We start from the raw sequence: 24,735 nt of genomic DNA on the forward strand, positions 1-24,735 counted from the left end.
TTAACAAATCTTTGACACGGACAGAAATGAAGGAATGGGAACAAAACCGAAGAAACAATCTCTCTAGAATGGTAATGCCACTAACTCACACACCACAGCAAAAAGCATTTTTTTATTTTGAAGACTACAAGTTGCCTAGAATATGAAGCAAGCTAAAAGCTGCATTTTAATCCCAGACCAGGACAGAATGTATTCTGTGTTAGAAAGGGCGAAGTCCTTGACTTTTGCAGTTAGTGCAGAGCAATAAGGCCCGAGCTGTTCGTAACCCACTTCTTGTCATATAGGGTTTGATTCTCTCAATGTCTATTTGCCTACTGTGTGCCCGTACCTTCTGTTCTTATTGGTTTTACTTGTGTTTAATATACTGTGTGACTTTAAAAAAGCCACTTAGCCACATAGTACTCATTGGCTGAGCATGAAAAAACTACATTTACATCAGTGCTCTTCTCTGGTTAACAAATGCACATAAATACATTTATTATTTATAAGGGAAATATGTTTAATCACAAAACAAAGTAGGTCATAAAACAAAATGCAACATATTTTCATCCAAGTTACATTTTCCTGACATTGTAATTGGTTTCCTTTTACTGGATTTCATGAACATTTTGGGGTGGTCAGCGTACCCATTTTCTTCATTTCTGGATGCTTTTCTTCTCCTCCTTGCCTTCATTCTGGCAGTGGAATTTCAATATTAGTTTAGCTTGGATATTACATCTAACAGTCTTCAGAGTCATGTTGTTTAGAGAACGTGCAGTAATATGACAGCATCACATTAGCTGGGGTGATTGCATATTACAGCCAGCTAACTTTACACTGCCTGACCACCACACAGAAGTACATATCCATTTGGTGCATTCTCAGTTCTTCTAGTCAGTTTGTCAGCTTGTCAGCATTTTCATTGCTAGCTTCCTTGGCTAGGTAATCAAATAAAAATGTCACACTAATTAGACATGTATTCTTTCAATTCCACCACTTATGATTCAGTAACATACTTAGTATGCTTTCTAACTACACTCATTGTTCCAGTACTATACAAAAGATGCTAAAGCATAAAAAATAACCATTGCATGCTTTCTAACTACACTCACTGCTCAATTACTATACACAAGATGCTAAAGCATAAAAAATATCTCCTCACAAATCGCTCATAGGTAGCTGTGCTTTATTTAAGGTGAGCTTGTCATGCAGCAGGTGGCAGAGTAGTAGTGACTGCTACATAAACAAAAAGCAGCCAGCTAACAATACACTGCCTGTCCGATGCAGACACCATTGGAAAAGGCACATTTACAGATACCACATCAGTAACTCACTGGCGAAGGTTACACAAGATGTTAGCTATAACATTCCTCCCTTATTGACAGTATAAGCAAAGAAGCTATTTCAAGCATGTTTTTTCCAGGAGTGCAGTATACACTACTGGCATGTTTTTTAAATTATTGCAAGAAGATGGGTCTTCAATGCAGCAATATGGCGTGTATCTAGCAGCTGCCAGTTTATCAAAGGTAAAAACAGCCAGCTAGCACTACACTGCCTTACTGATACATTTCATCATTGTCTTTGCATCTTACATTTACCATTATTTTAGGTTTTGTATTTTCCCAGGTAAAGTTTGAATGATGGCCAGGCAAGGAATATGTGTGCTCTGTTATAGATGACACTAAGATATTGAATAAAACGGGTTCCTATCAGATAGTCGAACTTCTGCAAGTTCGAACCTCATATGGTTGAGACCATAAGTTCGAATTTGCATAAGTCTGAGCGTTTCAACAGAAATCTCCATAAGGGGAGGTTTCCGTTTTGTTCAATGTGGTGCGATCTCAGACTTGGTATATTTAAGTAGCGGGGGGGTACAAGGAGGCTTGAACCCCCTTTCTTACAGTTTATTTTGTTTTCTTTTTTTGTTTGTTTTTTATCCATAGTCGAAGTTTTTTTAACTTCGAACAGGATGGTTTGAACATTCTGTGTTCTAAGTTATTAAACTTAGACTATGTGATATAGACCCAAATAAAACTGATGCCTCAATATGAGGGTCAGTCAGAAAATATGCAAAATGTTTTGCAGCAGCTAAGAGTGTGGGATGCAAATATAGTCCATAGTAAGAAGAATGACATAGCTGGAGTCCACTGACAAGTGAAAATGACTAGCAGTCAAGAAATAATTAGGGAAACATCTATATTAAACTCGGGTCTATATCACAAAGTATGACAACTTTGAATGCTATATGGTCGAGACCATATGTTCGAAGCTGTCATACTTCGAATGCAAAAAATAAAAATAAATAAATAACTTACCCAACACTTGTAACCAGGGGGGCAAGCCCCCCAGCACCCCACACCCACCCCGCTCTTTAAATATACCAACTCCAAGACCACACTACAATGTGGTAAAGGGGCCTGCCCCTGCTTACAACCCTTTATTTCAGTTTCCCTTTTTTTTTTTTATATATAGTTGAAGTTTTGTAAGTTCGAACATATGGTGCTCGAACTTACAAAACTTCGACTATGTGATAGAGACCCATCAAACTCTGGTGATCCTTAGGCAATTAAAAAATAAAAAGACTCAGAACGGACCATGTGCATGCTAATGTTTAAAGCATGGAAAAACCACAGAGAAAACTGAAAACAGCAATGCTTTCTGCAGCTCGGTCATTACCAAGACCAGAGATGCATGTTGTAGGTGACTTCACAGACTATAGTTCTGTAAAAACATGACAAGGAGAAGCAGTACAATGGAATGACTGCACTAAATCACATACCAAGGATCACTACCGAAGTTCAACAGGAATTCTATAAAAAACGAGGAAAGGGAGAATATACTTGTTTTGGGTGCGCATGTTGAGTGTTCATCCGCATGTGTTTACACATGCGTGCATACACCTCTGGATGTGTATGTGCATGCATTGGGGTACAATAAATTAATAAAGACACACACACTTTAAATATTGCAAATATTAGTGACATCTATGCACTGGAAATACTTTATGAAAAAAAACATTTATGTTGATAATCCTTCATACCTGGCTTTCCTCAAACCAGTAGTAAGTCACTCTGCTGTTAAAGAAAGATTACTGAATTCAAAAATACACAATTGTTTTCATTCTGTTATTTAAAAGAAATCCTTGTTGACTGTGTGTGTGTGTGTGTGTGTGTGTGTGTGTGTGTGTGTGTGTGTGTGTGTGTGTGTGTGTGTGTGTACATATGTACATGCACATATATGCACATACATGCCATATTATAGCAATAACCCACGCCTGGGTGTGGGTAATGCTGGATTTACCCATGGTTGGTGTGGTTTGGTCATGAGGGTGAAGCCCGAGTGACAACCGTGGGTAAATCCAGCATTATCCACACCCAGAAGTGGGTTATTGCTATTATACAATGACATTATTTAAGAAAAAAAATTATTATTTTTCTTAAGTAATGGCATTGTATAATGCCTCCTTGCTGCCCTTTTATAATGCCTCCTTGCTGCCCTTCCACAGCTGGCTGGTATTCTGCGGCAGTTCTGATGTACTGCGCATGCATATACTTACGCAGTACATCACAGCTGTGGGCAAAAGCAACGGAGAAAGCAAGATCTTCATTGCTTTTTACAAAGTGTCTCGCTATGTTAAAGGAGTTTAACATAGCAAGACACCTTTAAAAAAAGCAACGGAGATAGGAAGATCTCCATTCATTTTTTTTAAAGTTGTCTCGCTAAGTTAAAATCCTTTAACATAGCGAGACAGTGTCTAAACAGCAAAGGAGATCTTGCGTTCTCCATTGCTGTAAAAAAAAAAAAAAAAAGAGTTGTACTAATGGAAAAAGTCCAGCCGACCAGACCTTTTTCCATTACTATAACTCTGATTTACAACGTGCACGCTGACCAATCAGCGTGCACGTTTTGGAATATTAATGGGGGGTCATTGTATAATACACACTTGTACACATACATGCATACACACATATATACACACACATAAACACATACATATAAAACAATTATAGATTGAAAATACAAAAGCATAAACTTCAAAATCACTAAAAAAAAAAAAATTAAACCCTGCTAAGAGTGAATCACAATAAATCTTCTATCCATTAAAAAGCCCTGTATTAGTAAACCTCAGCCATAAAACCCATCTACTTTACCGTCCTGCACCAACTTACTTGTGTGTTAACCCTAACCCTACTTCTGCCCCTAACCCCAGCCCTATACATTGTTACTAAAAATCCTCTCCCTAAAAGTACCACTATACAAGATTAAAGGACACAGAACACACACACGACACTAAACAGGTACAACACCAAATCTATCTTCTGACCTAGACCTTACTCTAACCTTAACCCATGAACACTCAGAAATACACACTAACTGCTATAATGACTCACCTTTTTCAGTCATTCATTTCCTGCACTCTCCTTACCTGCACTACAAAAAACTTGAATTCTTCCATATTAGATTTACACAATTGAGTATTCACTTATATGTGCAGTTTCTCTTTTTTTACACTGACATAAGGTTTTCTAATGAATATTCAACATTTTTGATTATAACATTATAAATATATATATATATATATATATATATATATACATATTTATATATATATATATATATATATATATATTTTTTTTTTTTTTATAGATTGGCCAGTTTTGCTCCACAGTAATCAAATGTCAAGCTGCCCAGTCTTAATGACTAATATGTTCTAAAATCTGACTTTCATGCTTTCCTGGAGATTCATTTATATAAAAATGTAGGTACGTGTATATTGTTAAACATTATATGAACCTTTCATTGCATCTCCTCGCATGAATAAAAACTACAAATGTAAACAATGGCAAAATAAACAAAACAAAAAATGAAATAACTGTGTCTTTATAGGGACTGTGGTCTCCAGAGCCCCCACACCCTTGTATCTATCTCTAAACACATTCACTCTTAGAACACACGCCATTTGGGGCAAGAAAAAAAAAAACTTCCTTATCCCAGTGTTACTTGAGCTCAATGAAATAAATCTGTATCATTTGACTGAACACCGGCATCAACAAACTAAACTATGATAATTCCTCTTTGAACAAGTACTAATTCAGTGAACAGAAGGTCTTCCAAAAATGTTTACACAGATTATCAGAATGTATGCTCCTCTAGCAGAATGGCAGTTATCATCTTCAAAAATTATACAATGATAAAGTCAGGTTCAGGCAGGGGGTGATGACCTCTTCTACCAGTCTAATAAGACACTGTCACCATAAAACTCATCCAAACTTAACTTAAAGTTGGCCAAATAATGGAAACTCCCTCCAGAAGTACGAAACAGAAATAATGCATTCTTCAGCTAATCCACTTAATGCTACAATCATAACAGCTCTACTTACCTTACTAATATATAACTGTGACTTGTAAATTGTGATAGTCTCATTCCATATGGACATGGACATTGAATGGTTATCCCCCAGCTATTACATGTATCGTCTCTCATTAAAACATGCCAGTTATTTTTGGTATACTCTTACATCTTACTATACGGCACAATGGTGTGCTGTAGTTCATGTCGGCTGTGGCCATTTCCTTATGAACTGAGTAAGAATAGTGCTACAGATCTTGATCAAATCTCTCAACTTGCAGACACTGGCAATAGGAAGAAAGATCTTTGAAAAATAGGACCATCCAGATAAAAAAAAGATCAGGATATCTAATTAGCATAAAATTTGAATATCGGCTAGCACACAACTCTTCCCATTTCCAGCAGGCATGTGGAATACCCCTTAAAAAAACATTTAAAAAACAGGGAGCAACAAAAATGATGGAAAAAATATAAGCACATTATCAAAGAAACAGCATAAAATATGTATACTTTATCGAACTACATTACAAAATTCTACCAAAAAAGGTAATTTATTTTTGTTTCATAAAAAAGGGAGATGCAAGATATGTGTCATGTTTCTTTACATTATGTTTGCCAGGCCTGAAAATAGGAAGAATTAAGAATCTGATCTTGACTGATACGAGTGCTGGGATTCTCAGTGAATGTTCAGTGAAATATATTTTGTAACAGGTGTATTTTTATGCCTTACAGTATAGGTATGTTTATACAGTGCTTTTGGAGTTTTTTATTTGTGGGTCAGTGGGTAGATTTCTGTGTATGTGTGTGCCTATGTTTGTGTGTATGTGACTAAGTGCATTTCTGTGACTGTTGCAAAAGTCTTGAGGCTGCGTAAATGAGACTATGCCCCCCCTCTTCTTATTAATCTGAAGTGCAACAACCTCAGACCTAGCAGATTTAGTCTTTGCAGACATAGCTGCCTGGTTACATTGAAATAAATCAAACGTTAAACACCTCTTAGGTTCACAGGTAACTGCTAGTCAGTCTGCAGAAATATGCAAACCTAATACCCCCCCCCCAAAAAAAAAAAAACACATTTGAAAGTTTCCTCCAGCCTTAATGAGGGGAAATGCAAAGTAGACTGGGGAGAATTGGAGGCCCACCCATCTAATTATCTAAGTGTACCCTGTAGGTGGCATGTGTGCTGCTGTGCTTGACATTCAGCTGAAGTTTGTTCCAAAGGTGGAGGATACATTGGGATATGAATCTATCACACCAATGAGTCGTACTTATCTGGTAATGAAGGTTTAGTTCCTTTAACCTGGTAGTTGAGGAACAATTTGTTCTGTGAAGGAGTAGAAGGTCAAAGAAGACAATCATTCATGGATTGAAAGGCTAAATAAACACAGACCCCCATGGAAACGTATAAAGAAAATGTGTCTAGAAAGAGGGTTGTCAGTCTGGCCTGACAACTAGTATTTTTAGTTAAATCTTTCCAGTGGTGGTATGGTTAGAAAATACATGCCAAAAGAGGTATTATATCCAATAATGGGTTCGATGAGATATGAGTAAAGAGCGATTAAGACTTCTCTGGATCTAGAGGAGATGCCTTTGGAAATTAGATAAGCTAGAGAGAAGACTTGTCTAACTTTTGCAATGGTCAAGATTTAGCATTAAGAGTGCCTAGAACTCCTATGACAGTGTCTGACTGGAGGGGGTATGTCACCTACATGGCATGGGACATGCTTTGCTCACCAGAACTAAACTACAATTTTTTTTCCATTTAATTTAAGTCCATTGTCTGTACATGAATTAACATTGTCTAACCCATGTTAGAGCAGTTGTGAGGCAGTGGAAGATCAAATAACATCTCCCAATTTACAGTTATCTGTAAGCTTCTATAACCACAGCTCAGACGTGCTGTTCTGAAGGTCTGAGAAATAAAAGCCAAATAGAAGATGGCCCAACACGGAGTCCTGTTGTATACCACTGATAACTTTTTGCTTTTAAAAAATGCATCCCTCTAAAGGATTCTGTCAGTCACTTAGTTTTCCAATGCAAAAGAAAAAGCCTCTTATTCAGATTTATATATGTTTGTCAATAATATCTGCATGGGGAATAGTGTCAAACACCTTGGCCCGGCCCAGCTATGCTACGTGTATTGCATAATCACTATCCATTGCTTCAGTGACTTTTTTCAGAGAAATTAATGAGGTTAATGAATTAGGACTTTCCTTTAAGATAGCCCTGGACCTTCATCAATTCAGCTAACAGAATTTCAATGTCCATATTAATGAAATCTGCAATGATGCATTCCTTTACATATGAAGCTAGTAAGACTAATGGGCCTATAACTTTGAAGGTCTATTGTTGGACCACCCTTTTGCAATGACATTACAGCAGCTGTTTTCCAGGTTTTAGGAATGGAACCAATAGAGATGTTTAGGTTGAAAGTTAAGTAGGGCTTCAAATCAACCATATTTGGCACTGATGTAAAGGGCAGCTTGATATGTTATCTGGGCCCAATAGATGAGCCATTATTAGCTTTTTAGAGGACTTAAAGGACTTCTTACATAGCAATTAAAGGTGGTGGCTGTGACTGTGGAATATGTGGAACAGCTGTAACTGTGGAATGTAATTAAAGGGGATGGCTGTGACTGTGGAATAGCTGTAAATGTGGATGTAGCACAAGTTGCACTAAATTTGTCAGACAGGGTATTAGCTATTTCCTTTGGGCATAGTGGGGAATATTATTGAAAACTAGCTCTGAACGTTGTTGGTATTAGCCTCTTAACTTTCTAGCATCTATTAATTTTTGGTTTTAGTGGCTATTTAAGTTCGTATTCAACTCTGAGTTTCTTAATGGTTATTCTAAGCTCTTTACTGGTCTATTTAAGTTTGCATTTAATGTAAGCAAAATGATATTACTTATAAGCATTAAGTAATTTCTCATCATAATTGCTATATAATTTATTTATACAGGTATTTCATCATAGGGATTTGTTTTTAAATTTTATCATTACATTTGGAGTGTATGGGGACTGCCTTATCAGTAAAATGATATAAGTAGGTGTAGAAGTCAAAGACGCAGGCAGTGGCTTTAACAAGGAGATCCATCAGTCGATGATTACAATGAAATGTATTTAGGCCATTAAGAAAGAAGGTTTGCTTTTCAGAAGTGCTTAAAACGCATATATATTTGCATATGTTTGTTCATGGATTATCTCCTTTATCAAGGCCACTTCACTTTAACTTGAAAACTAAATGTTTCTGTCTCACAATATCTCTGATGATTACAAAAAATAGTTCAAGTGTACTGATCTATCAAGGACAATAAGAGATTTTGTATCACTTCTAGTCTTCAGCTATGGATACCTCTTCCACAATTAATCCAGAGATTAGCGTCTCTGTGAGAAGGAGTCATAAAATGAAAGTCAGACTAGGAATATTACATTATGTAGTGTGAATATAAAAAATACTAAAACTGTTACCTTTCAGTAAAATGAGGCAGTGACATCCAGAATGCCATATATTATTTTAGCGGTATATGGAAATATAAGTAGATGGATTCACAAAGAGTTGAATTTATAGCAAAACAAAAATAAAAATGTATGTTATTATGAATCTTTACTAAAGAAGCTACTAACAGAACCAATATGGATTAAGCAGGTATATCAGAACAATTATGTCTGTTTATGTGCACTCACTTTTAATATCCATATTAAACAAATGTTTTATTTGATAAAGTAAAGAAATGTCATTTGATAATATTTATATATATATATATATATATATATATATATATATATATGGGTCTACTTCTAAAGACCGAACCAACGATTTCCCGACACACAGAAATCACCAACAACACAGTACACTACAACACATATCCACTAGCCCTAACCCTAAACCTGCACCCTAACCCTAACTCACTTACACTACCGCACACTCACCTATCATACACCCTAACCCTACATCCCTGAGTATTGCACACCTAAATCCCTCACTATCGCATACTTACCGGGTCGCATTATACATTCCCCTTGTCGTCTTCCGTCCGGCTGTCGGAGCGAGCGGTCGGTCAACGCAGCGTCGGTCGTCGCTTCTTCGGTGATTTCACTGTCGGCTAATCGGCGTTTTCGGTCATTAGAGAACCCATATATATATATATATATATATATATATATATATATATATATATATGTGTGTGTGTGTATATGTGTGTATCTATGTAACTATGCATGTTCTTCATGTTTCACTGTTGCAGTCATCACATTTGGGTTATCTGCTTGCAGTAGCCCTCAGTCGGCCTGATTATCAAAGTCTTGGGTCCTGCATCAGTTATTGTCTCATCTTCCGTGACATCAGGTAGTCAGGGGTATAAAGCATGCAGCCGATACCATTACATCAGTCTTTCCTGCCGTGCGGTGCCCGAAACAGAAGCAGTTCGCAGGTGCCGGTCGGCAGATTCCTGAAATTTTCGTTTTCGGGTTTCAGAACTGAGGTCTTCAACTAAAGCTAAGTACCCCATTGGGGAAACTTTCTTGCTCTAAACCGATGTCAGTAAATGTCAATAATTGTATTTCTTGTGGAAAGCAAATACCTCAAAGATTTTCATTTGTACTGTATTCCTTGCCTAGGCCCTGACCACAACGTACCTCGCTGTCGGTTTTGTGCCTTATTTAAGCAACGAACTATTAGTCATCGGTATATTTACGCTTCTAAATATTTTGGTACTCGGTTCAATTATCCAGATATGTCTTCGGTAAGCCATCCAACTACCGACATTCTGGAAAAACGTAAAGATAAAGACAAACAGGCCGCCTAGGTCCAAAGCTGCTGACGACGCTTCTCCTAAGCCAGTCGCCAGTTCACCAGTACTCAGGGAGGCCCTTTCACAGCCTCTGATACCCGCTACTTCAGATTTGCAGGCCTCTACTGAGACCCATTCGTAGTCTGGTGTGCCATGAAATGCCTCAGCTGTGGAACCTGCGGATGTCTCTACCTTGGATGGGTCCAGAACCGCTGTGCAGGCACCGGCTTCTGAGGGTGTATTCAAGCCTACTGACTTGCATATTAAACCAATGCCATCTTCTTCTTATTATTATTCAAGGCCTAAAACTTGAACTATGCCTAGAAAACAGACGCCCAGACCGCATGGTCAGGCCTCTATGCCTAAAAAACAAATAAGAATGGCTGAAGACCTTATTACTTTAATCAGGGGAAGCCAACCTTCCCCCTCCAAGAGATCTAGGACTGAATTTGCTTATGATACTTCTGACCAGGATTCTGAAATTTCATTTCCTCTGATGACCAGGATTTACCCTTATCTACCTATGAGGATTCTGATGCAGAGGACTCTATTCCCTCTGCTTCCTCCCCAGAGGATTTCTCTTTTGGTGAAACCCTGCATACTCTTAAGCACTTTCGCTGGGAAAGCCATGATTACTCTGATTCTAAAAAGAGACTTAGGGATTTCTTACTCCTGCCCCAACACAGGCCTTTAGCTATCCCTCCTGTACTAGACATGGTTGATGATGCCTTTTCGGAATCTAGCTTGGCCCCGGACTCATTACCTCCTGCTCCCAGAAAACCTGATAGATATTACAGGGTTCCTGACTCTCACAAGTTCCTTTTTAAAAATCCTACTGCAGATCCTGAGACCATTTCACAGGGACCCAAGGGCATTAAAGCTACTACTGCCAAAAATCCTACACCTTCTGATAGAGACTCCAGGGCGCTGGATAGATGGGGTAAGAAAGTATACACTTCTGCAACTTAAACTGCCAGTTTCAGATGTTAAGGTATCAGCAGCATATTATTGGATTGCTTAAACAGACAATGATGTTGATTCCGGACTGTGCTAAAAATAAGGATTTACAGGATTTAATGCATTCTGCTTAGCAGGTTGGAAAGCATACTTTGCAATGTGGTTTTGATTCGCTAGAGGCATCTTGCAGGGCTGCTGTCACTGGATCTATACTTAGAAGGCATGCTTGGGTTAAGGAGCAATCTTTGCCAGATCATGTTAAAGCTAAATTGCTGGATGCTCCCTTAAATCAGGACCGCCTGTTTGGCAACAAAGTAGATGTTTTTAAAAAGATGGAAGAAAAAAACTAAATCTGTGCAAACTGTTAAAGGTTTCCTACAAGTACAGCCTCCAAGATTTAGTAGGCATTGGCCCTCCAAGAATTGTTAGTTTCCTGCCTCTTCCAGGCCTTCTCAGTCCAAACTCAACACCCAGGCTTCAGTCCCAGGGTACGCACAGGACTAAGCAGTGGGGGGCTCCCACTTCCAACCCAAGACAAATGGGTTTTAAATATAGTTTTCCAAGGATACATATTTCAATTCCACATGTTATCAACCCCAAACGGTTGGCCAGATCTACCCCCAAATCAGTGGGCAGAGGCTCAAAAGCAAGTACTCTCTCTCTTAAGCATAAAGGCTATTCAAACTGTACCAGAAGAGGAAAAGGGACAAGGTTTCTACTCAAGACTTTTCTTGGTACCCAGAAAAGACAACTCATGGCATCCTATCCTGGACCTTTCTATTTTAAACACCTTTTTGGTGATTCCAAAATTCAAGATGCTAACTCTTCACCAGTTACTTCCTATGCTAGGCAAAGATGCCTGGTTGGCAACACTGGATTTAAAGGAAGACTATCTGCACATCCCAATCAGGAAAACTTGCAGAAGATACCTATGCTTCAAAGCAGGCTACATGCACTATCAGTTCTCTGCACTGCTCTTTGGCTTATCTACTGCGCCCAGGGTATTCACAAAGTGCCTAGCTCCAGTCATTGCATTTTGCAGGCAAAGAAATGTTCAAATATACCCATACCTGGACGATTGTCTAATTCAGGCAGAAAGCCAGGACATACTTTTGAATCATCTGGCATTTGGACAAAAGGTGCTAACTTGTCTGGGGTACACCTTAAACGAAAAGAAATCACATCTGGTATCCTGTCAACAAATTATATTCCTGGAAGCAAGCTTGAACACAACTTCCCAGATGGCTTTCCTCACCCCAGAGGAACAAATTCATTTGACAACTTACTTCAAACTAATGGCCACAAAAACCCTGTTATCTGCAAGGCAAATACTGCAAGCCATGGGGTTCATGGCCTCCTGCATTCTACTATGCAAGACTGCATATGAAGAAACTACAATGGTATTTAAAAAGCCTATGGTGTCAACATTCTCAGGATCTAGAAGCAATGATTCCTATCATACCTTGCCTATGGTTAGAGTTCCTTTGGTGGGCAGAGGCCTAACACCAAAACAAGGAATACCATTCACTCTACCCCGTGCCGCCCAAACCCTAACAGACGCATCAGACTATGCATGTGGGGCTCACCTGGCAGGGAAGTGCATTCAGGGCAAATGGAACCCAAGTCAAATGCACCTGCATATCAATCAAAAAGAAATGTTAGCTGTACAGAATGCTCTGACAGCCTTCAAGGACAACATTCTTCCAGGACAATTAATGGTAAAGACTGACAACGCCACTGTTATGTGGTACATAAACAAGCAAGGGGGGTACCCATTCTTACCCCCTCTGCAGACTAGCCATGGCTCTGTGGAACACAGCATTTAGCTACCAAGTGCATCTACAGGCTCAATTCCTGCCAGGAAAACTAAATACACTGGAAGACGAACTACGCAGAAATCTCATGGACCCACATGAGTGGAAACTGGAACCAAAGACTTTCAACATGTTGATAAACAAATGGGGGAGCCCAGATATAGACCTGTTTGTCTCCCCCCAGAACTACCAATTAGACAAATTCTGCACAAGGACTCCCCACAAACAAGCTTGGAAAGTGGAGGCTCTGTCCTTCAGCTGGAAAAATCTATCAGTTTATGCCTTTCCTCCTCTGCCTCTCCTCTCCAAAGTACTACTAAAGATCAAACAGGACAAACTAAGGACGATACTGATAGCACCAGATTGGCCATGCCAACACTGGTACCCCCTCTTGCCCAGTTTGTCACTGCTGGCTCCATGGCACCTGCCACAGACACCTACCCTGCTTTCACAGTAGGAGAGTCATATTCTGCACCCTCAGCTTCAAACCCTGAACCTGGCAGCCTGGCTAATTACCTCATCTCTTTGTTACCATCCCTCAGTAAACAAGTGTTTGTCATTTTGGAGGCAAGGAGGCCTAGTACTAGAAAATCTTATGCTGAAAAATGGAAAAGATTCTGTGCCTGGAACCAAACTCAAGGGATGGGCATGACAGTGCCCATTTTACCTCAGATTCTTCAATACTTAATTGAGATGCTTCATAAGGGCCTTTCTTTTTCATCCAACAAAATTCACACCTCAGCTATTTGAGCTCATTACAACACAGAACCACCCCTCTTCTCAAATCCACTGCTCAAGCAGTTCCTCAGAGGGGCCAAAAACTTAAGACCACCCAGGAGAGCCCCAACTCCAGCCTGGGACCTTAACTTTGTATAGGAAAAACTCACTCTTCCTCCTTCTGAGCCACCTGCAAGTGCAGTTAAAATTCCTTTCTTGGAAAACAGCCTTCCTTTTATCAATTACTTCAGCAATAAGAGTATCTGAATTACAGGCCCTTATGGCAGTGGAGCTTTTCATCATCTTTCATGCGGACAGGGTGTCCCTCAGGACCAATCCCTCTTTCATGCCCAAGGTGGTATCCAGTGTGGCGCTTAGTCCATTCATTTGCTAACCTTCTTTCCTAATCCACAAAACAAAGGGGAATGGATACTGCACTCCTTAGATGTACACAGACAACTTAGATTTTACTTGGACAGGACTATACCTCAAAGGAAATCTGAACAACTGCTGGTGGCATTTGCTGCAGTGGCAGTGGGGAAGGCTATTTCAAAACAAACCATTTCTAAATGGATAGGCCATTGCATTCATTTCTGCTATAAGCACCATGGAAAACTTATCCCACAAGGGATTAAACCCCATTCAACCAGGGCTGCATCTACCTCTACAGTCTTTCTCAGAGTGTCCCTACTTTCACCAAGCATTGCCATTTACCAATTTTCTCCAAATCCAGAGCTGGCTTTGCCACTGCAGTCTTGCAGGGCCTTATAGCTGGTCCTAATGCTATCTAAATTCCACCTCCCATCCTTAGCTTTGGGTATCTACCCAAATGTGATGACTGCAACAATGAAACACAAAGAACATAGTACAGTTGTGTACACTTACCATAAATGTAGATGTTAGAGTGTATTCAGTGTTGCAGTCCTGGTTACCCTCCCTCCAGCCCCCTGACTTCTTTTGGCTATACCTCTACTCTCCTTTACTATGCTTAAAAGCTTTTTGGTGTATTTGCTTTTTTGTTGGAGGTATAACCTTGTATGTATATATATATATATCTATATATATATATATATATATATATATATATATATATATATATATATATATATATATATTTTTTTTTTTAAATTGCTTCCCATTAGGGGGGAACCCGACATCTGGGGCAAGAAAAACTGATATAAATCATGCAGCCGATGCCATTACACCCCTGACTACCTGACGTCACGGAAGATGAGACAGCAAATGACGCAGGACTCAAGACTTTGATAATCAGGCCAACTGAGGACTACTGCAAGCAGACAACCCAAATGTGATGACTGCAACAGTGAATACACTCGAACATCTACATTTATGGTAAATGTACACAACTGTACTATCTGAAGCTTCCATATCTGCAAGACATTTTGCAATTAAGTGAAGCATGCACATTTCAAAACTAAATTTTACAAGACAAATTGATAATTGCTTATTATTGTGTTTCATTTCTATAGCTGTCTGGCAAACATTGGCTGTCCATCCTCCCCCCAAGAATTATTTAGGCGGTCAGAGTTGTCTTTTTAACCATGAATTTTCTTATCTCTCAGAGTGACCCAAGTGTAGCCCCACAACAACAGAGCAATTCCTCAAGCAGAACATACATACTGACTTTTTGGTGGGCAATCATTCTCAGTCCCTCGAGTGTCAAGACCACTAATCAGATGCGAGTCACCTGGCTCTCATTCAGAGCTTCATTTATGTGTGTCACAGAGCTGATGATAATCATATATAATTGATAGTGCTTTTGTTACACAAGACACACATTTGAAAATACAAATAAACTTTTGGGCAAAAAGAAACTTGCACATTTTGGAAAGTCTGCACTTAGTTTTTAGGTGTGGCCTACAGACATACTAATTACCCTAGACATAACTGGAGTGCAGCTAGATGCAGAACTGGGCACTGAATCACCAATATCCACCATTTTTGTGAATATCTGTAAGAAATTGTTTTGCACTTAGTTAGAAAAAACGGTTTCAGAATGTATATGGTAACAACTGACAAAAAGTTCATGACTAAGGTCTCCAAGTTAAACATAAATGCTAAAGTAAATATGCATAGTTAAGGACAGTGCCATAACTTAGTAGACAACAGAAATGACATTCAGAAATGTGCATGGAATTTAGTTTCAAGTTGTGCAAACAGTCCAGTTGTGAGATAACTGCCAGAAAAGTGCCAAGGAATAAAATGGATGTAGTTTTCAAACAGTTCACACAGGAACACTGTACATCGACAAAACTGGAAAAGGAGGCATACAGCTCAGAGTAATACTAGAGACTCAGAGATGTAACACAAACACTATTTGTAGTTAATATCTAATACAGGACTATGTAAGTCTACAATCCCCTAGCAAAGATCTATGCAACTATATGGAGAAAAGAGGGGCTAAAATGGCACACTTTTTCCAGAACAAGCCAAAATTCAAGTGGCATCAAGAACTGCAGCAGAACAGCCATAAAGTCTCAACAAACTTCTAAACATTTCTGAGCAACACAGATGTAGTGCAAAAACATAGGTCAGCTCAATTTGATGAAGCACCACAAAAGAAAAAACTTGTCATTGAATGCAGCTAAACAAAAGCTGCAGTTTTCATTTTGCCAGAACAGTGCTGTTCTATAGCATGGATGTTTAAATTCTACCCAACAGCACATCATAAATGAATCCAGAAGTATAACAGAAAATATAACAGGAATTCAACCAATTGTAAGAAATGCAAAACTACAACAAACTATTGAAAAGTAAAAACATGTAATTCCAGCAAATTTGACACATTTCCTTGCATGCAGCTACTAGTTTTGCCCCAGTACAACTTTCCTAAAATGTAATCTAATGACTATAAAAAAGTATGTTAAAAATTAAGCAAACAAAATAAAAAACAATCAGGCCAGAATTTCCAGATAAGTAGCTGTTAGCATACCTGCTAGAAGAAGATACATAGCCACCCAATCACCATAGGTAGATCATTGATCAAGATGTCCATGTATGAATGGGTGATCATATGAGGTTCACCAGTTGGAGTATGGACATTGTTGATGGTTGTGGAGGAATTTGAAGAAGCATGATGATTATCTGCACTGATTTCCACTGCTGGGAATCCTGATACCAAGTCTAAAAGCAAGGCCTACTTTTGAAGCCACGGACGGAGGTGGTGTTAAGCAGCAAATGTCTGATACCTAAATAACCACTGAAGCCTGGACCGGTTCAGCACAATACAGCTGTATGGAGCCACTATATGGGAGTACCATCACAAGGTGGAAATTGGAAGATAAATGTTTTGCCAATTTAGTGTTGGAGAGGAAAAGAATACATTATAGTGAAAAGGGCCTGACAAAGGAAACTGGTGCATGAAGCATGTAACATCACTTTACTGCTGTGGAAGAAACCAAATCTTAAGCTGGAGGTTAAAAATTATCTGCTCATATTCTTCAGAAAAAACAGTTCCTTCAGGAATGGTCCCTCTTTTATACTGAGGATACCTCTTTTGGGGGCAGGCCCTAGAATAGTTTGGGGATATTCCCAACTAACCATTGTATAACTGGAGTTTGTGCCACTAGATGAAGGGGTTGCCTCACTGTGATCATGAGCTGCAGAAAGGAAAACTCTTTGCATTTGTGCAGATGTGCGTAATATCCATTTAGCTTATCTGAACATCTTGGAGGATGTATGCTTGACAGGGCAAAACTTTTTGCCTCTCTAAATAGTATTGATATACTTCAATGCTCACATGGTGAATGATGAGTATACTTGTATGGGTGAAGCTGGGAGAAACAGGTTGCCTGATCTGAACCTAAATGTGGAGCTCTTATTGTACTTCTGGGCTAATTACAGACTCTCCATAAGAACCCCATGTTCAAACAATTGGTTGGTTATAAATGTACTAGTATCTGAGCACCTTGCTCAGAAGGTAGAGGATTGATTTTGCTGTCATGCCATCAGGCCCATGATTATATTTCATGGTCACTCAGGTAAAGAGAGGTGTTGTGCAACAACTGATCACCATTTGGCAAGGAGCAGGGTCAGGTTACCAGCATGTCTGGCAGTTAGCACAGAGAACTAAACCTTTGACTTGTTAATGAGCGGCTTCCTGTGCCAGTGGTACAGGGTTTGAATCTTTCTATTTGAATTTACTTATAGTGTGACCTTGAGTAGATAGTGCTTTCACGCAATTGGGAATTCATCATAGGCTCCTTCGTGGCCTCCTGGACTGCATCTCTTCAACTAATTTGAAGACTACAGCAATGTTTTGAAATGGGAGAGCTGAGAGTGCAGGCATCCATAAGCTTTGGTTTAACATCCATAAGTTTGTGAAACGTAGAAAAACATTTTTGCTCCATTTTTACTAGACTTTCAAATACCATTCCATATGGTTCATAGCTCATAATTCATATGCAAATACTAGGCTGCCTGACCTTGCAGGCCATTTTAAGCCCAGCCAATTTCTCCAAAGGTGAAAATCAAACCATGTATATTGTGTCTAATTTAAATACCTTAACCATTATGTCAACCCTCATGTCATCTTTATAATTGTCCATACATATAAGCTACCTCATCTAGCTTTGGATTCCCTATGCAGTTCATAAAAAGATGTAAATCTATGAATGCTAAGCTGAAAACATGGTTAACTACAGAAGGTGATATAGAAAGGGGCCAGGCAATAGTGCTCACTATCTCCATTGTTATTTACACTCAAAGGAGAAACACATTTGGTGTACCTCAAATACAATCTATCATTTTTCAGTATCTCAATTTTATGATATGGCTGTGATCATCATTAGTTATAAATGCAATATAATAATTTTCAATGGTATCTGGATTAAAGGTCAATAAAAGCAAAACATTATTCTTTCCATTAAACAAGTAAGTCAAAACCTAATGGAATTTCTGGTCCCTATTAAAAATGCATCCATTTGTACATATCTAAGCATTAAACTACACCTAGAGAATTGTAGAAGGAAATTCTAAAGAACCATTACCAGAAATGATAACCAAGATGTTCCACTGGAAAAAATGTGCTTTCATATTTGTCAACAGATTACAGACCATAAAATTGTAATTGTCCCTATTTTTATTTTGTCTTGTGGTGCCTTCTTTACAAAATACCCAATGACTTTTTAAAACTATGATCTCAGACTTTTGTGGAACCTCAAACATCCCAGAATTAACAGAAAAATATTAATGAGTTTAAAAGTTAAGGTGGGATGAGGGGGATCTAATATACTTTGCTATGTTACAGCCACAGTAGTCTGGTAGAACTTGGGGATCTGTTAATTCCAAGACCAACTTGGTCATTTTTTGTACTTTAGTTAATTTATTTAATCACATTAAACTGATGTACTCTGAAGACACTAAAATGTGGAACCCAACAGAATTAGAAACAGACAGAATTTTATTTGGAACACTATTTAACAAGAAAGAACCTTATATCCCTAATGTCTACAATGTGGCACTTACAAGGGTGGCAAGAGCATTTACTGACATTCCTCAGTTTAACAAGGCTAGATATATCTGACTGATTTATGGAATATTCAGCTAAACACTTCAATATGAGCAAGGTATGCATAAAAGGACACGGCTTAAAGTTATGGGAATACATTCAGGTAAGATCCGTTTGAGTAGACTGTATGAAGAAAATTTGTGGCTTATGAGTTTTTGCACAAATAATAACTTGGAACCTATAAATAATAAAATAAAGCTGAAATTCAGGTTTCAATATATACAGCTAATGAAAGGAATCCTACACAAGGAAACCCTGTAATAGATAAATGGTCCAAGTTCACAAAAAAATAACACTTCATTTCAGGAATGAGCTGATTTACTTGTGAAAACTTACACTAGTGGACCTTTAGTAGATCGTATCTTTTCACTTTGTAAGCTGATTTTTGCACTTTGTAAGTTGGACAGTCCCTGGCACCACAATCCAAAGCAACTGTTTTCTAGAAATATGTCGAATTTGAGTACCAGCTGGCACTACAGTGAGGTAAATGCAGATTATTTTCAAATGGTATGTTCCTGTACCAAGCTGAATTAAAAAAAATGGAAAACTTTGACATATACAGTGGACTTTAAGATCATCCAGATGAAACTTGATCAGATATAGTGGAAGAATTTAAGATGTTGCTTTCTGGTTGTAAGGCATTAAACATAAAGAATGAGACATTACTAATGCAGAATATGTCATTTTAAAAGGCGTTTTAGCATTTTTTTGGCCTGTATTTAGCAGACTTTTGTAAAGAAAGTAACAAATGGGTGTAATTTAATTAGTAAAAAGGAATGTGATGTATACAATTTAAACAACATTATTTAAGGTACTGTTACACAATGTTGTGAAACATTTGATATTTTTATTCAGGTGTGAGATTTGGTTTATAAAGTTCTTATATTATAAAACGAATAAGTTAGACCCTGTTGCAAAAGATAGGAAAGTCTGATCAGCCCTACTTGGCTTCCTAATACTGTGACCCTCAATAACACAAGTGGTTATCTACCAATTCATAGCACATAGTCACGTATTTTTACATGTAAGGGCACATATAAATATGACAAAAATACAATAAATTGCACAGTCCCCAGTATTAACATAATGTGGCCAAAGCCACACAGGCATGACTGAAGAGAGAAGAACGATATTATACCCAAGGTCTGTGTTTATACAGCAGTAAATAGAAATGTTATGGTGGTTTTGGTCTGTGGGGCTCAGAAAGGTTGATTCCTCTACAATCTGGCCAATGTATTGAGCAAAGCATTCTTACTGCATCTTTGGTATATAAAAAAAAGGTAATCATGACCAACCTCAAAGATCTGCCTTGGATTAACCACATCCATTGAACAGCAATGGCAAAGTTTCTGCACCTGTAAGTTATCTCAAGTAACTGCTGTAAAGCAGGTCACATAAAGGATGAATAGATTCACTACATAGACTTTGAAATCATACATCATTTGTCATGAGCGCATACACAGATGTACAAAGAAATCTAGTATCCATGCCTGGAAGTTGCCACCTTGCTATGCTCTACAAATGTACACTTATTAAGAGTCTAGGTTTTGTCCACAGGAAAAAATTTGCAATTAAATGAAAAAGAAAAATATCAAGCACTGTGTAGAAGCCATATGCTGGCAAATGCATTCTTGAATGCCTTATTGTATTAATAAGCAGAGTTTATATAATGATTTATAATGAAAAATAAGGGGAAAAAACATTTGCTAACATACAAACATACCTGAAGCCCCAAATCAGAACGTTCACTGATCTGTTCAGTGCATCTGAGTGTAGTGATAATTTTCATAACTTCATTTTTAGATATAAATGTACTCCTATGTATGGTTAAAACAACTCATATTCTTCAACAAAACAAACAGAAATTCTTAAATGCAAACATTCTTAGCAATAAGAGTTTATCTATGTTTTACTTAATATACATAACTAAAAACTGATAATTTTCATAACTTCATTTTTAGATATAAATGTACTCCTGTGTATGGTTAAAACAACTCATATTCTTCAACAAAACAAACAGAAATTCTTAAATGCAAACATTCTTAGCAATAAGAGTATAGCTATGTTTTACTTAATATACATAACTAAAAACTGTATGCACATATACAATGAAACCTGTAGCCAAGGAAATCAAAGAATAGCAAAATATCTACTACATAATTAGCACTTATGAGAAAACACATCAACGTGAAGTTTCAGACAGTTGCACCTATTTCCAACAAATATATAACATTACATTCAATCAACATTACAATAAACCAACTGAAAAAAGCACTCCTATATTAACTGCCTATCTATAGTTATTGATATCTGTCTATATATAAAAAACAATTACATATGCATATTGCACAGTATCACTAAAAACTGTGTAATACATAATTGTATACACAACATGATTGTGAACTTTTACTTTAAATTTCTAGATGTCAAAATAATTTTATTAGTAATCAATTAATTTTGAAATTGTTAGTCTCTGTAGTTTTATTTTTATTGTTTTACTGAAGATGCAGTAACAGTCATGCGAGCTGGCTTTTGTGTGTGTGTGTGTGTGTGTGTGTGTGTATATATATATATATATATATATATATATATATATATATATATATATATATATATATATATATATATAAACATATAAACAAACAAGTAAATGTATAGGCAATTAAGGAAATAAATAATTATGGGTGTGCACTTGTGTGTCAGGGGGGGCATACATATAAAATACATTCAAATTCAACATGCTCCACTCTGTTAATTCCACCACTTGGTGATTTAAGTACTCCCAAGCTCACTTTATAAATGTGTACATTTATGTTATACTTTACAAACATTTTGTACTAACTAGGACATGACAAGCATTCTGCAGTTTCTCAGTGTTTTTGATGTACCAACTACAGAATGTTTTTCATAATAAGGAAAATTTAAAAATTCTCCAACAACAGGGTCACATTTCTTCCATTCATATAATGATTTACACTACAGGCTTACCAGTATAGTACTAACACATTGTAATGGAAATAAATCAATGCATTTGTACAACAAATACATATTTCCATCATAATATTTAAAATGTCAGCCATCTAACTATATAATCTACCTTGACAACCTATATAAAGTGTTATATCGAAAAGCCACAGGTTCTGCTCATAGCTTATGTATGAAAAAGGGTCGAGGAATGTGATAGCCTATTTTCTGCAGTATTATATTTCTACACATCAGTGACGAAAATTCAAATAGCTTTGCCTTTATATCATTAAATCCACGCAGAGAAAAAATATAAAAGACCCCCCCCCCCCAAAAAAAAAAGTCATGACATTATCCAATCAGACAGTTAGGAGGCGTATTTCAACTAGTAATTTGAGCTTTTAACGCAACTGTTATGGTTGATTGCATGATATTCTTACTTCACCATCAGATGGGGAAGTGCATTCACTCACCTCAGTACTTTTCGTTTGATGTATTCTTCTGTTCCGCTTCATATCTTCGGCAAGTTTAGTCATTATACTCTCCTGTACACAAAACATTAGAAAGTATTCATGTGTTAAAATGTGACAGCAAGTGCCTGTGACATATGTAGATGTATTAAATTAGTATTTTCGTACTTAAAAATCTAGAATACTTTATTGGTAGTTGCATTGTGGTTAACATGTTTTGTAGGATCCGACAATGCATCGCTTTTGAAACTAGTTTGTTGATGTTGGAATTCCTTCCCAATACATCACAAAATGGCAAAAATAAGAGAAAACAATGAAAACGGAATAATTAAAACTGCACCCCCCCCCCATTATTTTTTGAAAGGCATACCCTCCCAAACAGCAGACCATCACATGCACAATTACCTTCACAGGTTTTTATTTCTTTCTTTCTGTTTGCATAGCAGATATAGTCACTACACATGTAGGGTCTCTATCATAGCCGTCAACCACTTGGTGAAAGAAATCTGGACAAAGCCTATTTTTTTGGGGAGGGGGCGGACAAAGGCTCAACAATAGGGACATAATTAAATATTGCTCTTTGTAAACTTATAAAGTTACTAGAATGCCCAGTTTTGTATTAGCATGCATTTACTGAATGATATAACTCAAATGAATGTCATTATTTAGTGACTTCAGTTCTCACTGATATGCCAGAAAAACAGTGAGGGACGGACCAAAACTATGAGGCAAAAATCTGGACATTCTGCGAAAATCTGTACAGTTGAGCGGTATATAATCATTTTAAAAAGCGTGCAATATTTAGATGTAAAGTTGACGCTACCTCTATTAATGTGCTAGTTCCATTACGAAAAAATATATATATGCCGCCGTGTGTGTTCACATAATGGGTTACCGGGGAGTTTGTTTACATTTCCTTGACAACCATATGAGTGCAGCATTACTCCCTTTGAAAAAGAGCGATTTACACATTCAGTAACCCTAACTAATAAAAGCCTACACACAACGACACATTAATGTGAATTCTTACCCAGAGCATATCTTCGTCGGTTTTGATTTTGGGAACAGCCATTCTTTCCAATTTCCAGTCCATTTAGTTGGCATAAAACACTGCTTAGTACTGAACTATTGCACTAAGGTCACACGACTTTAAATAACTGTGCTGTGCAGTAGTTGAGTGTTCAGCCTACTAGAACCGCAAAACGTGTTATGTTCGGTGTTGTTAACTAGTTATTACACTAGTCTCTCACTTTATGAGTACTCCATCGACTCCCCACCCCGACTTAATCAACATGTGTACTGTTTACTGAATGCGATTGCATTGCTTTAAATATGGAGCGATTGCCCAGCTGTTACAGCGGGAACATTCAGCGGTTTAATATAATTGGGTGATGCTTAGCAGCCTTTAGTATGACATCATGGCGAGGGATTCTTTAGGTGGAGTATTGGCGGGGGTGACAGGTGTGAGTGACAGTAAGGTGTTCCCTCGAGCACCTAGTAATTACCACAGCCAGCTGAGAAGCCGAGCTGGTGCGCGGAACCACGCGCCAAGTGCGATAGGCTAAGCAACTGGCGGGCACAAAATACCAAGCTCATAGAAAAGTGATGTAGGCGTAGGGCGGGCCTAGACGCGGTAAGTCTGAAAACCCAAGAAAGCCACTAGGACTTGTTATAAGAAGAATGTTGTCCGTTATCAATGGACTCCGTTGTCAAAGCAGCCCTTGTGTTGTTTGATAACTGCGGATTAGTTCACATCATTTTGTCTGTGTTGTACGGGTATCCATTTAAGTTATTTTGGTGGCTGCAGGTCACCCTGACCCTTGTACATAATGGTGTTTGATAAATTATTAGCCGACAAAGAGCTGTACAGAGATAACATTTTAAGACAATAATTTAATTTCAGAAAAGAACACACATAACCTAGCACGGAATCAGAGTATTAGGCAAAAATATTTCGGCTATTGTAATACCGTGATTCTCTTGACCTGGGCGGTGGGAAAGGAGGGCAGTCAATGAGAAAATAAATAGTCTGATTTAAGAGTGGATGATTGATATCAGCCGTGAAGAAAAATGGAAGTTAAAAACTTTAAAAAATCATAGTTATATAGGGGCTTCAAGAAATGACTAAATCCCAACTGCAATCTACGTTCAGGTTCGAGGCC

General features: G+C 37.8%; 1 long non-coding RNA gene across 1 annotated transcript; it reads right to left on the bottom strand.

Moving 5' to 3' along the window:
- Window positions 1-327: 327 nt before the first annotated feature.
- Window positions 328-23,855, bottom strand: LOC122796021. The gene is made up of 3 exons (XR_006363889.1): window positions 23,604-23,855; window positions 22,577-22,648; window positions 328-917 (listed from the first exon to the last, which is right to left on the bottom strand). It is a non-coding gene; the product is annotated as an uncharacterized LOC122796021 (long non-coding RNA).
- Between the last annotated feature and the right edge of the window lie 880 nt (window positions 23,856-24,735).

Source organism: Protopterus annectens, chromosome 2.part2, assembly GCF_019279795.1.
Source record: "Protopterus annectens isolate FY-2018-M chromosome 2.part2, PAN1.0, whole genome shotgun sequence".
NCBI lineage: Eukaryota > Metazoa > Chordata > Ceratodontiformes > Protopteridae > Protopterus > Protopterus annectens.